Source organism: Vicugna pacos, chromosome 14 (assembly GCF_048564905.1).
Source record: "Vicugna pacos chromosome 14, VicPac4, whole genome shotgun sequence".
NCBI lineage: Eukaryota > Metazoa > Chordata > Mammalia > Artiodactyla > Camelidae > Vicugna > Vicugna pacos.
In genome coordinates, this window is record NC_133000.1 from 73,608,132 (window position 1) to 73,622,734 (window position 14,603).

The following is a 14,603-nucleotide window of genomic DNA, read 5'->3' on the forward strand; positions in this document are numbered from 1 at the left end:
TAAACTTAACCCAAAACTGGCAGAAAGGAGGAAATAATGAAGGTTAGAGTGGAGATGAATAAAACAGTGTAAAAATGACAGAATCAACAAAACCAAAAGTTGGTTCTTTGAAAAGATCAACAGAGTTGATAAACTCTGACAAAGAGTCTGGAAATTAGCTGTATGGACTAAGAAAGCACACAGAGGGGAGACATAAACAGCTGAAAACAGAAATGAAAGTGGGGACACGACCGCAAACCTACAGAAGGTAAAAGAATTATGGGAGAATAGCACTAGGAGTAACAGTGTGCCGACAAATTTGATAATCTGCGTGAAGAGAACAAATTTCAAGAAGCACACAAATTACCAACGTTGACTAAAGAGAAAAATCTCAGCAGATCTATTCTGTAAAGAGACAGAATCAGCAAGGAAAACCCTCCTAGCAGAGAAAAGTCCAGTACCAGACGGCTCTGTGGAAAGTTTTACCAACTATTTAAAGAAGAATTAACATGAGTTCTTCTAAAACTCCTTCAAAATATAAAGGAGGGGCCACTTTCTAACACAATCAATGAGGCCAGCATTACCCTAATAGCAAAGCCAGACAAAGCTATCACAGGAGAACCACAAACTAACAGTGCTGTGAACACAGAGGCCAAACTCCTCAACAAAAGGCTAGCAAACCAAACCCAGCATAGGGAGCATCATACCCCATGACCAAGAGGAACTATTCAAGGAACACAAGGGTGATTCAACATAGGAAAACCAAGCCACTGACTCCATGTTAGTGGAATGAAGAGAAGAAAAAACAGAATTAAAAAACCCAGTCATCTTGATGCAAAAAGGCATTTGACAAAATTCAAAACTCTTTCTTGGTGAAAGCACTCAAGAATAGAAGGTGAGAGAGTCTGAAGAAGAAATATGTGTATGTATGTGTGTAACTGAGTCACTGAGCTGTACACCAGGACTAACACAACAGTGTAAATCAGCTACACTTCAGTGAAAAAGAAAAATACTCAAAGGGAAAAAAAAAGGATAGAAGGCAAGAGAAAGTTATCTTCCCCAGACTCACAGCTAACATGTACTTAATGGTAAAAGATTGCACGCTTTACCTCTAAAATCAGAAACAGAGCAGGGATGCCTGCTTCCAACACAGCTATTCAACATTGGACTGGTAATTCTAGCCAGAGAAGTTAAGCAAGAAAAACAAATAAAAACTGTAAAAATTGGAAAGGAAAAATTTAAATTATTTCTATTTTCAGATAGTATGAATCCATGTATAGACAATCCCAAATAATCCACCAAAAGACTACTAAAGCTAATAAACAAATTCAGTAAAATTAAAGGGTACTGGATCACCATCAAAACAATGAGTTGTATTTCTATATACCATCAATGAACAATCCAAAAAAATTTTAAAAATAATATTTGCAGTAGCATCCAAAAGAATAAAATACCTAGGAATAAATTTAACCAAGGAGTTGGAAGATTTGCATGCTGAAAACTAAAACACATTGCTGTAAGAAATTTTAAAAGACATTCATGTACATGGATTGGAAGTCAATGGTGTTAAGATGGAATACTTCCCAAAGTGATTTATAAATTCAATACCACCCCTACCACACACACAAAAATTACAAAAATTATTATGGCATTTTTTTTGTGCAGAAATAGAAAAGCCAGTCCTCAGCAAACAGGGAATTGTGAGGAACCCAAGTATCCATAACAGCACTGAGAACAAACTAAGTTGGGAGTTCACACTTCCTGACATCAAAACCTATTACAAAACTATAGTAATCAAAACAGTGTGGTACTGGCATAAGGCTAGACATAGAGAACAACAGAATAAGATTGAGAGTCTTGAAATCAACCCAGGTGATTTACAGTGAAGGCGCTATGGCCAGTCAACAGGGGAAAATAGTCTCCTCAACAAACGGCACTGGATAATCACACGTGAATTTGGACCCCTCCTCATTCGATGTGAAAAACTTAACTCAAGTGGATCAATGACCTAAAACTTACAAAACTGTTAGGAAACAAAAGTAAAACTTCATGGCCTCTGATTTGTCAATGAGTTCTTGGATTTGACACCAAAAGCACAGACATCAAAAGGAAAACACAGATACATTGGTCTTCATAAAAATTAAAACACTTTGGGCATCAAAAAATATCAAGAAAATGAAAAGTCAACCTACAGGATGTCAAAAAATATTTGCAAACTGTATGTCTGATAAGGGTTTAGTACCCAGAATGTATAAAATACTCTTACAACTCAGCAACATTAAGACAAACAACTCAGTTTTTGAAATGGGCACAGGACTTGAATAGATTTTTCTCTGAAGAAGATATGGAAATGGTCAACAAGCACATGAAAAAGATGCTCAATATCGTTAGCCACTAAGGAAATAAGCATCAAAACCACAGAGGTAACACTACATGCTCATGAGGATGGCTGTAATTTTTTTAGTGACAAAAAGTGAAAATGTAGAGAAATAGGAAAACTTACACATTACTGGTAGGAATGTTAAATGATGCAGCTGCTATGGAAAACAGGTTAGTGGTTCCTCAAAAAGTTATACATGAAATTATCACATAGCCCAGCTCCTAGGTGCATGTCCAAGACAGATGAAACACATCCACACAGAAACTTGTGCAGGAATGTTCATAGCAGCACTGTTTCCAGCGGCCAAAGGTAGAAACAACCCAAACGTCCATCAGCAGATGATGGATAAACAAAATGCAGTGTAGCCACACCATGGAATATTATTTGCCCACAAAAAAGAAAGACACCAATGCAGGCTACTGCGTCTGACCCTCAAAAACATTATGCCCAGTGAAAGAAGTTAGACACAGAAGTTGACCAAGGGTAGGCTTCCTTTCATGTGAAATGCCCACAGTAGGCAAGTTCTTAGAGACAGATCGCAGATTGGTGGCTGCCTGGGGCTGCGGGGTCCGGGGGAGGAGAGATTACGCAGTGACCTGGGGGTGTTTTTCTAGGGTGTGTATTTTGAGAAGATGTAGAACTAGAGAGAAGTGGTGACACAGACACTGCGTGTGTGCTAAGTGCCTCGGAGTGTGCACTCTATAGCAGCTGTGTGAGTGTCACCTCAACACAACACACGTAAAAAGAGTTTATTAACGAACCGATCTTCACCTCTTGATGGCAGGTCATCGAACTGGTATTGGTTTATAGAGCAAACACTTTGCTCACTCCTGTTCCTGTTTTGCTGACCTGTCAGGGCTTTCAGGGACCAGATCAGCCCGAGAGGCTGAGGGCGTGAGGACATCACCTTCTGAATCCGTCCCCAGAACTCCGAGGAGCATCTGGCCTTCTCAACCTGAGTCTCCTCTGTGCCTTCGACCTTGGGGCAAGCTCAGAGCTTGGATCTTGTGTCACACTCACCACCGGCTGCTCAGGGCTCATCCTGTCTGACAAAATGCCATCCCACTTAGCCGGGGGCAAGAGGACCCCTGAGCCTCACTCAGCACAAAGCGCATCGGTGCTTGATGGGCAGAAGAGGCAGCTTCAGGCGGCCTGCAGTCCAGGCTGGAGGGCGGAGGGCTCCGGCCAGGGCTCCCAGGATGGAGGGATGGAGTGCTGCTGCCTGGCTGTAGCGGACCCCTGAGGCCATCAGTCCCCTTCCCCACCTGCCTTCACCCCTTCCCTTCCCTAGGTCTGGATTTCTGAAGTCCGGGACCTACGCTCCAGAGACAAGGACTGGGCCTCACCCATTGTCTCACCTCCTCCCCCACCCCCTGCTCCCTGCCCCTCACCCACAGTGGCCCTCCTGCAGCAGGACGATCGTTCACCCCTGGGGGGAGCAGCGTGCCCCGCAGTGGTTCCTGCTCCGGTGGGACCCGCAGTAATTACCGCGATGACTAAGGAAGTTCGGTCCTGTCTGCATTCGCCAGAGTTTCCAGCTCTGAGGCCAAGTCAGCGTCACATGCTGACACCCGCCAAGCAGCCCTGTGGGCGCCGGGGTCTCGGCCCCCGTTCGTTCACTGCAGGCTCTGTTCCACCCGCCTTGGATGCTCAGGCCGCTTCCACGTCCAACTCTGTCAGCTTCCCAGAGCATCTCCCCAGAGCACGCGCCCTGGCCGGGCCCCAGGAGGAGAGCGGCTGCTCAGCCAGGTTCACTCAGGCCTGTTTTCCTGGTAAAGGAATGTGGACTCTGCGGGAACCACAAAGCCCTGCGAGGTTCCTGGAACAGGGACCTCCGTGCTCCTCCAGATGTTGCGAAACCTTAGCGCCAAACGTGGCCCAGAGCAGTGAAGAGGGAAGAGGAATTTTTGTTTAGCCTTTTAGGGGTGGCTGTGCGTCACGCCCTCCCAGCCAGGAGGACCCGCGAAGTGAGAGGGGTCCTGGCCGGACCATGGAGGCGGTGATCGCACTCCCGCCCCGCAAGGTGGGGGTCGCCGTCAAAGGCTCCTGAAAGGGGCTGAGCCACGGCAGGACGTGCAGCTTGTGCAGACGGCGTGGCCTGGGGGACGTCCATCTGCAGAGGAGGGGCGGGGGTGAGCCGGGCTGGAGGGAGAACGGATTCCTCCCCTCACAGGAACTGAGGCCAGAGGGCTGGAGCTGAGGGACGTCGGCCTGGAGCAGAGTCCGGAGATGAAGGAAGGAAGAGGAGAGAAGGCCAAGTGGGGCTTGGGGGGACCTCTCCTGCTCCCTGGGTCACCGCACCCCTCTGCTCCGTCCAGGATGGGAGGGGCTGGATGCCAAGGAGAAGGCCGTGTGTTTGGGTCGGGAGAAGTCCAGGGCCCTACCTTGGCAGGCCAGGATTTAGGCCCAGGTCAGAGGAAGCTAAGCCCTGGCCATCTTAGCCTGGGGGGAAGGGCTCCAACCTCCAGATGCTCAGCCAAGTGAGTAGGTGAAGTTTTGCCACAGACCCCAGGCTGGTGGCCTGCTCCTCCATGCCTCCCCTCTGCTCGCTGCCTGCAGCCCTCTCCGCCCCCTCCCTTCCCCTCCAGCCCCAGGATGCATCCCTGCGGAGCCAAGAAGGTGGGAGGCCTTCTGTGTTCGTCAGCCCCTGGGCCAGGGCAGGCCTGGCAGAGGGCAGCTCACAGCTCTCCAGCCTCCTGGGGCCACACCGAGTGCTCTGGAAGGAGGCGGGGGAAGCGCAGGTTCCGACCTGACCTGCCGGAGGTCCCGCCTGAAGCCCGTCTGGAGCAGCCCAGCCCGCGTGGAGGCTGATCCCACCGGCCCGCTGCGTCAGCAAAATGGGTGGATTTACAGGATCGACTGTCAGGCCAGAAAGGAACTCTGCTGTCCTGAGCCCTGACACGGATGGACTCAAACCGGCTTTCCCTAAACATTAATTACGTCTGTGAGACTCACTGTGAAGAGCCGGTGAAAAATTAATCAGTGGTCTATCTAAGAAAGAGATGGAAAATCGTGCCTGAGCCAACCTGCCGGCTGTAACCCAGGAGACGGACGTTCAGAAGCTCTGAGGGCCGTTCCGCCCTTGACGTCAAAGCGAAGCAAGATAAGTGTTTGAGACAAAGGGTCACAAGTGACAGCAACACACTGACAGTTTCCTTAGTCCAACACGGGGGTGGTGGGCCATCGAGACCCCTACAGGACTGAGGGAGGAACGTTATCTCTGAGGAGTCACCTGGCTGGTCCTGGAGAAAACTGCTTGTTTTTTTCGGTGAGTAGCATTCCGTGTCTTCCAAGGGGACCTAGTTCACGTCTGACACGTGTCACAACGCACACGAGGGAGGGGCAGCGGCTCAGAGGGCAGAGAAAACAGTTACATTGTTTTTCTCGTCCTGCTTAAAAATAGCTTTATTTCACCAGTAGCTACTCTATTGGATAGAATTCCACTGTGGGTGTCACGCAGTTCAAGGACCCTTCCTCCAGTGTGTGGACCCAGGCCTGTCCAGGGGGAAGGCAGCAGGACCGAGGGGACAGGTGGTCAGGAGGGAGGTGCCGGCCGGCCGTGGGGCTCCTTCAGCTCCTACGGGAGAGTCCTGGGTGAACCACAGGCCTTCTGGAGTGAGAAATCATGGCTGTTCTGTTCTGTCTGTCACTCCCCAGAAGTGTCCCCTCTTAGCCCTCTAGTCACATCTGGGTGGGACTCAAGGGTGAGATCGGGTCACTGTCCCAGAGCCCCGTGGGCTCTGCTGACCTAAATCCCTCTGGTCACCACAGGGCGCCACCTGTGGGTTTCTGTCCACTGTCCGGCTTTAGTGACATACTCTAGACGGACAACAGTCACTCCAGATGCAGTCACCCAGACACACCTGCTGTGGTGTGAGACGGTGATGGACTGTCCATCACCCCAGGTTCCTGCCTGCCCTGCAGTCCCCCTTGTCCAGGGGACACGAACCTGTTTGTCACCACGGATTAATTTGCACGTCCTGTGATGGACTCGTACAGGGCTGCCTGTTCACACTGAGAAAGTGCTTTCTGAGGCGCTGGTGACGCTTTCCCTGTCGACGCCGAGCGGCTTTCCCTGTGTGTATGTCACACTCTACACACGCACCTGTTAGTGGACACTGGGGTGGCTTCCACAGTTGGCTATCAATGGACGGACAGACCTAGAGAGGGAATGTCTGGGCCGTATGGCCACATGTTCCATTTTTTAGAGAAAGTGCCAGACTGTTTTCCAAGGTGGCTTTACTGCCTTACACTCCTGCCAGCAGCCTGCGGAGCGCGGTGGCCCCACGTCCGCACCGGCGCCTGGCCGTCAGTCCTCTTAATTTGGGCCATGCTAGTGGGTGTGCAGCAGTGTCTCGTGATGGGTTTGCACTTTCGTTTCCCTAATGACTGAACGGTGTTCAGCGTCCTTTTTGTGCGTCTTTGCTGATGTGTCTGTTCAGATCTTCTGCCCATTTTAAATGGAATCGTTCGTCCTATTGCTGAGTTGCGGGGCTTCGTGGTGTTTTCTAGGTAAAAGCCTTTGGCTGGAAACGTTTTGAAAATACTTTCTCCCACTCTGTTGCTTGCCCTTTCATTGTCTTTGGTGTCTCTCGGGTGAAAGTTTGAGACTTGTGGAATTCAACTAAAAAACCTACCAGGATTTTGACTGAGACTGTCGATGCTACACGTTAATTTCGGGAGACTGGCGTCTTGATGATGCTGACAACACTGACTCTTCCGTCCCACGAACGCAGTGTCTCTTCGCTTACTTAGGTCTTTGGTTGCTTTCAGTGATGGTTCTAAATTCTCACGTATGGGTCTTGTGTGTGTCTTTTGTCCAATTTATTTCTCGGTATTTTTATTTCTCACCTTGTGTTTTAAACTAACTACAGCTTCACAAGAAGTTGGAAAGTAGTACCGGGAGGCCCCACATATCCACCACTCAGCTGCCCCACGAGGTAGAACCTGCACGATGACAGGCATCAAAACCAGGAGCTCCGTGCTGGCACGACAGGTTAGCTGGGCTCCAGAGCTCGCCCGACTGGACTGGGTTTGCAGGTTCACCTTTATTCCGAGTGTGCACTTGTGCAGTGACTCTATGATGTGTACACCCCACAGCCACATTCAAGACCCAAAATGTACGGTCCCACAGAGGACCGCCCAACCCCAATTTCTTCTCCATCTCAATAATCTGTCGTTTCAGGGCATCATGCAAATGGAACATTGTACAGCCTCTGAGGCTGGAGTGCACCCAGCGCAGTGTCGTGGTCTGCGTCCCGGTGGTCGTTTCCGAGCAGTGCTCTCCTCCAGGGTGGACCAGGGCTTGTGTGACCATGGAAGGGCAGCCAGGGTGTCCCCAGGCTCCAGCTATTGCCACTGAAACTGCTGTGAACATTTGTGTGCAGGTTTAGTATGGATGTAAATGTTCGTCTCTCCAGAATAAATGCCCAGGGGTGCAACTGCTGAGTCACGTGCTAGATGTATGTTTAACTTTTTAGGAAACTTTGAGACAGACTGGATGGAGATGAGTCAAGTGTGGTGGGAGGAGGCGGGGACAAACTTAGAAGAAACAGTCTTGTGATTTTCCTTTCAAAAATCAGTTTTTAAAAAAGAAACAGACCTGCTACATATGTGGTAAATCAATTTCAACAAAGGCCTCAACACAACTCAATGGGAAAAGGAAGTTCTTCAACAAATAGCATTGGAGCCATCGGACATCCTTCTGCAGGGGGAGCACTGGCCCTTATCCCGCACAACAGACACATACGAATAATTCAGAATGGGTTGTAAGTAAATGTAAATTCTAACCCATAAAACGTCTGCAGGGACACGCAGGAGAAAAGTCTTCTCCTTGGGGTAAGCAAAGATCTTTTAGAACAGAAAAAGCATGAAACAATTTTAAAAGCTGATCGATTGGACTTCGTTGAAATTAAAACTTCTGCTCTTCAAAACACACCATTAAGAAACAGAAAAGACAAATCACAGAAACATATGCTAGTCTACAACCAGCCGTCCCACTCCCGGACGTTTACCCAAGAAATAAAAACCGTGTCCACGCCAAGGAGTGTGCATGAAGCTTTATTTGTAATTGTGAAACTGTTAGAGCAGGCAGATGGCGAGACATGAGCCGAGAAAGGCGGACAGAGACCACATGGCAGGAATGGGCAGAAAGGAGGGGCACAGGCCAAATGCAGGACAACAGACATCCTGTGAGCGCCAGGGTCCCTGGGCAGAGAAGGGAAAGCGGAAACCTCTGGGCTGATAAGTGGTCACAAATTTTGGGGTGATGCGTGGCCTGGAGACAGACACAGAAAGGTGAGAAAAGGCAGGAATCCCCAGGGTCCGAATGTAACCTTTTACTCATTATGCCCTCATTTCAATAAAATTGGCCTTGCAGATCAGAAGTGCCCATCATGCACCGACGCCAGGACACTTCCAATCCAGACTAAATAAGGACAAAAACCCCTCCTCCCTTTGGGAGGGTGGAGTTGGGATGATGATCAGGGAATACGACCCCAGACCCTGCCCTCCCCGGTGAATATTCCACCCATTCATTTTTACACCCTTTGTAACTAGCTTGCCAAAGAAACTCAGGGCAGCCACTCACCTGAGCTGCCCCTCTCCCCTTGAGAGTGTACCATCCATCCTTTAATAAGTCCGCACTTTACTCTTCTTAACCACTGCATCGTGTCTCTGAATTCTTTCTGGGACGGGACAAGAACCTGGAACACCGGTTGCACCCACCGGCAACAGAACCAGGAGCAACCCCCACGCCTGTCACTGGGTGCGTATGTGCACAGACTGGTGTCAGACACGGGGCACTGTTCCACAACAAAAAGAAGGAACACAGTGGCCGGGGTGAACCTCAGAGCCCTGACCAGCTCGCGTGTCTGGTGCTGGTCGTGTGACATGCGTAACATGCAAACTAACTTGTTGTGACCGGAGGCGGGCGACCAGTGTCTGGGAGCAGGCTGCTCAGGGAAGTGATGGAAACAGTGATGGTTTTGTCTCAAACACACACTCCAAAACAGTCAGATTATATACTTTAGGCACATGCAGTTTATTGCTCTTTAGTTTTAATGCAATGAAGTTACACCCAAAGAAAGATATTTTTAAAAACTTGACCAGATGGCCCAGGGTCAGACTCTCCTGCCCATTTCTCTGGTTCTGTGTGGTCAGTCCAGGAAGGCTAGAGCCCGCCCGAGCCCCCCAGAGCCGGCAGTGCAGGGGGTCCTCTGCCCTCAGATGTATTCGCGGCACCGCCTCCCCACCCAAAAAACGCCTCCCGCTCCAGCTTGGGGTAGAGCTCCTCCCCTCCCCGCATTCAAGCCCTTTGGAAGCCTGGTGCCAACCCGGCCTTTCAGCCCAGTCTCTGTGTGCTCCCTGGGTGACCCTGAGCATGACCTGCGCGCCTCCCCGTGGCCTCGCTGACCCCTCCCTCTTGGGCTGCAATGCTTGGGTCCAAATCCTTCCTGTGCTGTTCCTGGGCCCAGGCCTCACAAGACCCTGGTGCTGGGCCTCCCCGCTCCCCTGGTGCCTGACCTCGGGCGCCCCGGGGAAACTCAGGGTCCCGACGGGTTCACACATGAACTAACCACTTGCTAGGGGCCTGATTGAAGGTCCCCTGAAACCAGCCCAGAGGGGATGTACTAGAAAAGAACTCACACCCGAAAATGGGGCGTGGACCACACAGCCCTGAGCAGGGTCGCTGCTGCCACCAGAGTGCGGGCACAGGGTGGCCTGGGCAGCAGATCAGCTGCAGGGAGACGCCTTCGAGGCAAGCCTGGCCCCCGCCCCTCTTCCACCCGCTCAGAGAGTACTCTCCCCTCTCCTCCTGACCTCGCAAACCCCTTCTCAGCCCCGCCCGAGTTCCTGGCCACAGAGGGCCTGTCCTCCTCGCATCCTGGGGTCCCCACTCCCCTCCCGGGTCAGGACCTGGTTCAGCAGGCATGACAGCCTGGTGATGCCTCCGCCACAGGACCTCCAGCTACTTGGAGGAAAAGTGGAAAGCACTCCCAAAAGCCTTTTTTGGCCCCGGGTCATTGTTTTTTCTCCTAGCAAACTTGGCCCCCATGTGCTATTTCACCAGTAAAAGTTTGGCCGCAGTCCCCTGCTGTGAAATGGGGCCCTGGCTGAGGCCAGACAGAGCCTCGGGTGGCTGGCCTTCGGGCCGAACTGCCTCCTGGTTCCACTGCCCTTGCTTTTGTTGGATTCCAAGTTGTCCTCTTAAATAGCTCTCAGAAGACCCAGCTTTTCCTTTTTAGTGAGGACCAGGCTTTGTAGCCTGAGTCCCCAATAGCTGTCCGTCCACAGCCCGACTGCGGCTGCTGGCCACGCCGCCTCCTGCTCCTGTTTCTGCAGCAACCACTGTTTGGGGTAAACTGCGCTGGGCTCCAGGGCTCCTGGTCAGGCTGGGAGCCGAGGAGACTGGAGCTGGGCGTTATTTTCACATCTTGTCTCTGCTCCTGGCCCCCCAGCCCCTAGAGACACGCCAGACACGGAGTGGGTGGCGCCAGCGCTTCCTAAGGGTGGAAACAGCCCCGGGCGGCCTCCAATCCAGCCTTTGCGCCGAACGTTGGGCACAAACCGGCAGCTTCACAGACTGTGATTGCATCTGAGCGGTCCTGTGCTGCGTGGAAGGTGCACAAACGGAACGGCATCTTCAGATGCAGAAAGGCTGCATGCCCCGAGCCGGAGCAAGAGGCGGGATTCCGTCAGGTGTGAAGGGCACCTGCGCAGAAAAGACACTCACACACAACAGGTTTTCATCAAGTTCAGAGGATTTTCCAAGAGCCCGGAGTTCGAAAAGTCAGACACAACTTAAGAGCCAAGAAGTGCAGTCAGTCAGGAGTCAGCCCGGGGGCGAGTGGTTTCCAGGCGGGTAGAGTCACGAGGGCGACACGGGAGTTCCTGGACCCCCGCTGCCTGCTGTGCCCCGGTGTGTCCAGCTGCGGCCAGACTCAGTCTCCATGCTGGGCAACGTCACTGCCGGGCGGGCTGGACGTTGGTTCCCTGTCGATGGCAGCGCCAGTCCTGGACACCTGCTGCTCAGGCCCCAGACTCAGCACAGTCCTCTCGGAAACAACCGGGGGCCTGGTGGCTGCAGCTCAACACCAGTGTGGGGGACCCCGACTTCTCACCACATGACCCCAGGCTCCGCCGGCTGACTACCTTCCAGCCCTGAGCCCGGGGTCAGACGTGGCTTCACGGGGCTCCTCTGAGGCCTGGCACCAGGGGCACCTGCCGTCCCTGCTCACAGCCCATCCTCTGTGTCCAAATCCAGCCGCGAGGTGTCTCCCAGCCTCCCTCTGCCTCCACCCCATGGCCTCCTGCTTACAAGGATTGAACGGTTTATGACCGGCTCACCTGGGTACCCAGGGCCCTCTGGTCACAAGGCCCCTATGTTAATCCCACCCACGAAGTCCTCTTCACCAGTGAGGTGATCTAGCACTGTCTGGGGATTAGGACTCGGAGCCTGGGGTGGGCGGGGGTGTCCTCGTTTGCTCTAAGTGAGCCAGGTCTGCCACGTCCCCACCTTGAACTTCAAACTCCGGGAAACACAAAGTGCTCTCTTACCTCCAACCCGTAGCTCAGCTGCCCCCCACTGCTCAGCACCCCTTCCAGACAGCTTTCCCCTGGCTTCCCCTTGTTCCCCTTATAGGGGAAGCCTTCCTGAACCCAGGAGGGCCAGCATCCGCCCTGTGTCCATGGTGCCCACGGTGGGGTGACCTCCCAGAACAGGGGATGGGGACACACCCGAGGGAGTGCTGGACCAGGGTCGCCGCAGGCCCTGGGTGAGAAGCCTTGAGGCTGCCTCAGTTTTCCTCGCTGTGAAATAGGCACAAGCACAAGCCCCAGCCCCAGCCAGAAGGCACTGGTCAGGCCCTGACTGACCACAGGCTGGAGTCCAGGTTTCACTTGGGTGCTGTGTGTCTCTGTGGCCCAGGCTGCCGTCTGCAAAACAGCCCATGATGATACCTGCTTCGGAAGTTTCACGTGAGGGCCGAGCGAGTCACCTGTCTGCAGTGTGTGGAAGTTCTGGGTGTGATTCACTGTGGAAAGAGTTAGCTGGGGCCTCCAGCAGCGGGCGTCCGGCAGGAGAGGGTGGGGAGGAGACATGACAGTGAGCGGGTTCTGGTTGCGGTTCTGGTGCAGTGAGCACGGGGCCGTTCCCCAGGACATGCCTGTCCACCTCCCCCTAGAGCCCCAGAACCCCTCTGTGGCTTTCTACCTGTCAGCACCCCAGCACAGAGCCAGGGCCCCTCCTGAGCCCTCCCCCAGCTCTGCAGGGGAGCCCCCCCGGCCACCCTAGGGCAGGGGACCCTCCCACTTTCAGTGTCCCCTCAGAAAGTGCTGGCCAGCAAAGCGCTCCTGGTGGGGGCTGTTCTTCTGCTCCAGGGGCAGGGCCGCCTCTCAGGCAAGACCACGAGTGGCTGTGCGTTCTGGACTCAAGCCGTGGCCCCTGTGAGCTGGTGGCACTGTAGACTCAGGGGTGCGGGTCTGCTCTGGTCTGCTCCCCAGGACGGAGACGGCATCTGCACCGGCTCCTGCAGGCTGCCTGCCCCCGCCCACCTCCCCCCACCCTCCTGCAGGGGTTGGAGAGGGCGTCTGCGGAGAGAGGTTTGCCCCTGGTCTCCACCACCGTGTCAGTTTTCCTCCTAGGGTTTCCTCCCAGCTTTTTCAGTTAGGACTTTAACCCCCCCATCAGAGCTTCCACTTTTGAGTGTGGCCCAGGTCCTTGGAGAAGCGGCTGAGTTTCCACTCTGCTGGGGCAGGGAAAACCCGGGGTGAGCCTGGAACACCTTGTTTGGCCAGAAAGCCGGGAAACGCTCCCAGATTTAATTAATTAGTGAAGTGAGGGCTAGTCACAGACCCAGGGTGCAGCCTGAAGGCACTGCCGGGAGCTGCAGACGGGACCCCGAGAGCAGCAGGTACATGGCGGTGGATTCTCATCCACAGACGCGTGTGAGCCGTGCTGGCCGAAAGTGCTGGTGAGCCGGGACGAGCACAGCTCTTCTCCCAGGAGAACGGCCGTTAACAAATACAGGAAAGTGGAACGGAAAACCGGCCCCAGCGGAGTTGCACCTCGCTGCTGCGGACAAGCTTCAGCGGGCGTGCAGGTCGAGGGAGTTTGCAGAATCAGGACTTGTGCCCCAAGATGGCTGTTGGCTTCAGCCTGAGACTCGGCAGACGGCCACCCTGACTGTCCCAGCAAGGTCATGTCATGGTGAAGTCCTTTGGGGTCCTCACTTCCTGGCCCTCCAGGACCAGCCACAGGCAGGCCTGCCACGCGGACAGTCATTAACCGAAGGAGGTTCCTGTTGTCATGTGGAGGGCGGTCTCACACCAGGTTAAGTCAGTCTCCGGTCTTGACCGTGGCAGCAGGGAACCTTCTGTGGGCTCGTGGGACACCCCAGGGTGGCTTTCTTGCCTGAATAAAGTCCTTGTTCCCCCCGCTGTTTCCCACAGGACCGCTGCTTCCACACCCAAGTGCCCTCCCTCCAAATGCCCTCTGGACAACCAACATAGTGGCTGATGGGTTAAGTCTCACCTGTGCTGTGTACGTACTGGAGCTGGGCTTGCCCCGCCGGGTGTGCAAGGGGACAGTCCTGAAGACAGCAGGCAGGTCGCCCTCTCCCAGACACTGCATGGCCACACCATGGCCCACATGACTTGTGGTCCACTAAAACCACCAGATCTTCTGTGAACTACTGCCAAGTCAAGAGCCCCACGTGGTTTGAACTAAATCGTCTGTGTGATGTTTAATCTTAGGTTTACCCATTTGTCTATTGAGAGGTTTCGAATCTGGAGTCTGCTTTCTACACGTTGATCCCCTCCTCCAGGTTTGTGAAAATTTCTGGAAATTGTCAGCCTTATCCAGTCCGTAGACAGGGCAGAACTCAGGGCAGAGCCTGGTGGATGGCCATGGGAGCCACCCTGAGGCCAACATTTGCTGATTGGTCAGTTCTCAGAGGGGCTAATCTGTCCCTAGACCCAGTTCCCTCCTGGTGGCTGGAGGGCAGGCTGGGGGCCCACTACTGTCTGCTCGTCAGGTCCTTGCAGATATGGTTAACGATGCTCGTGGAACGCAGCCTTCATTTCTGAGACGTGTTTCCCTCCGCAGAAGCTCTGGAGCCTCACTGGGTCCAGCCCCTCCCTGGCGTCTGCCAGCTCTCTGGCCCCTCGGGTGCTGGGTGACCTCACCTCAGAGGAGCCATCTCAGGAGCCCAAGGACAGACACCTGCAGCACCCGGAGACGGAG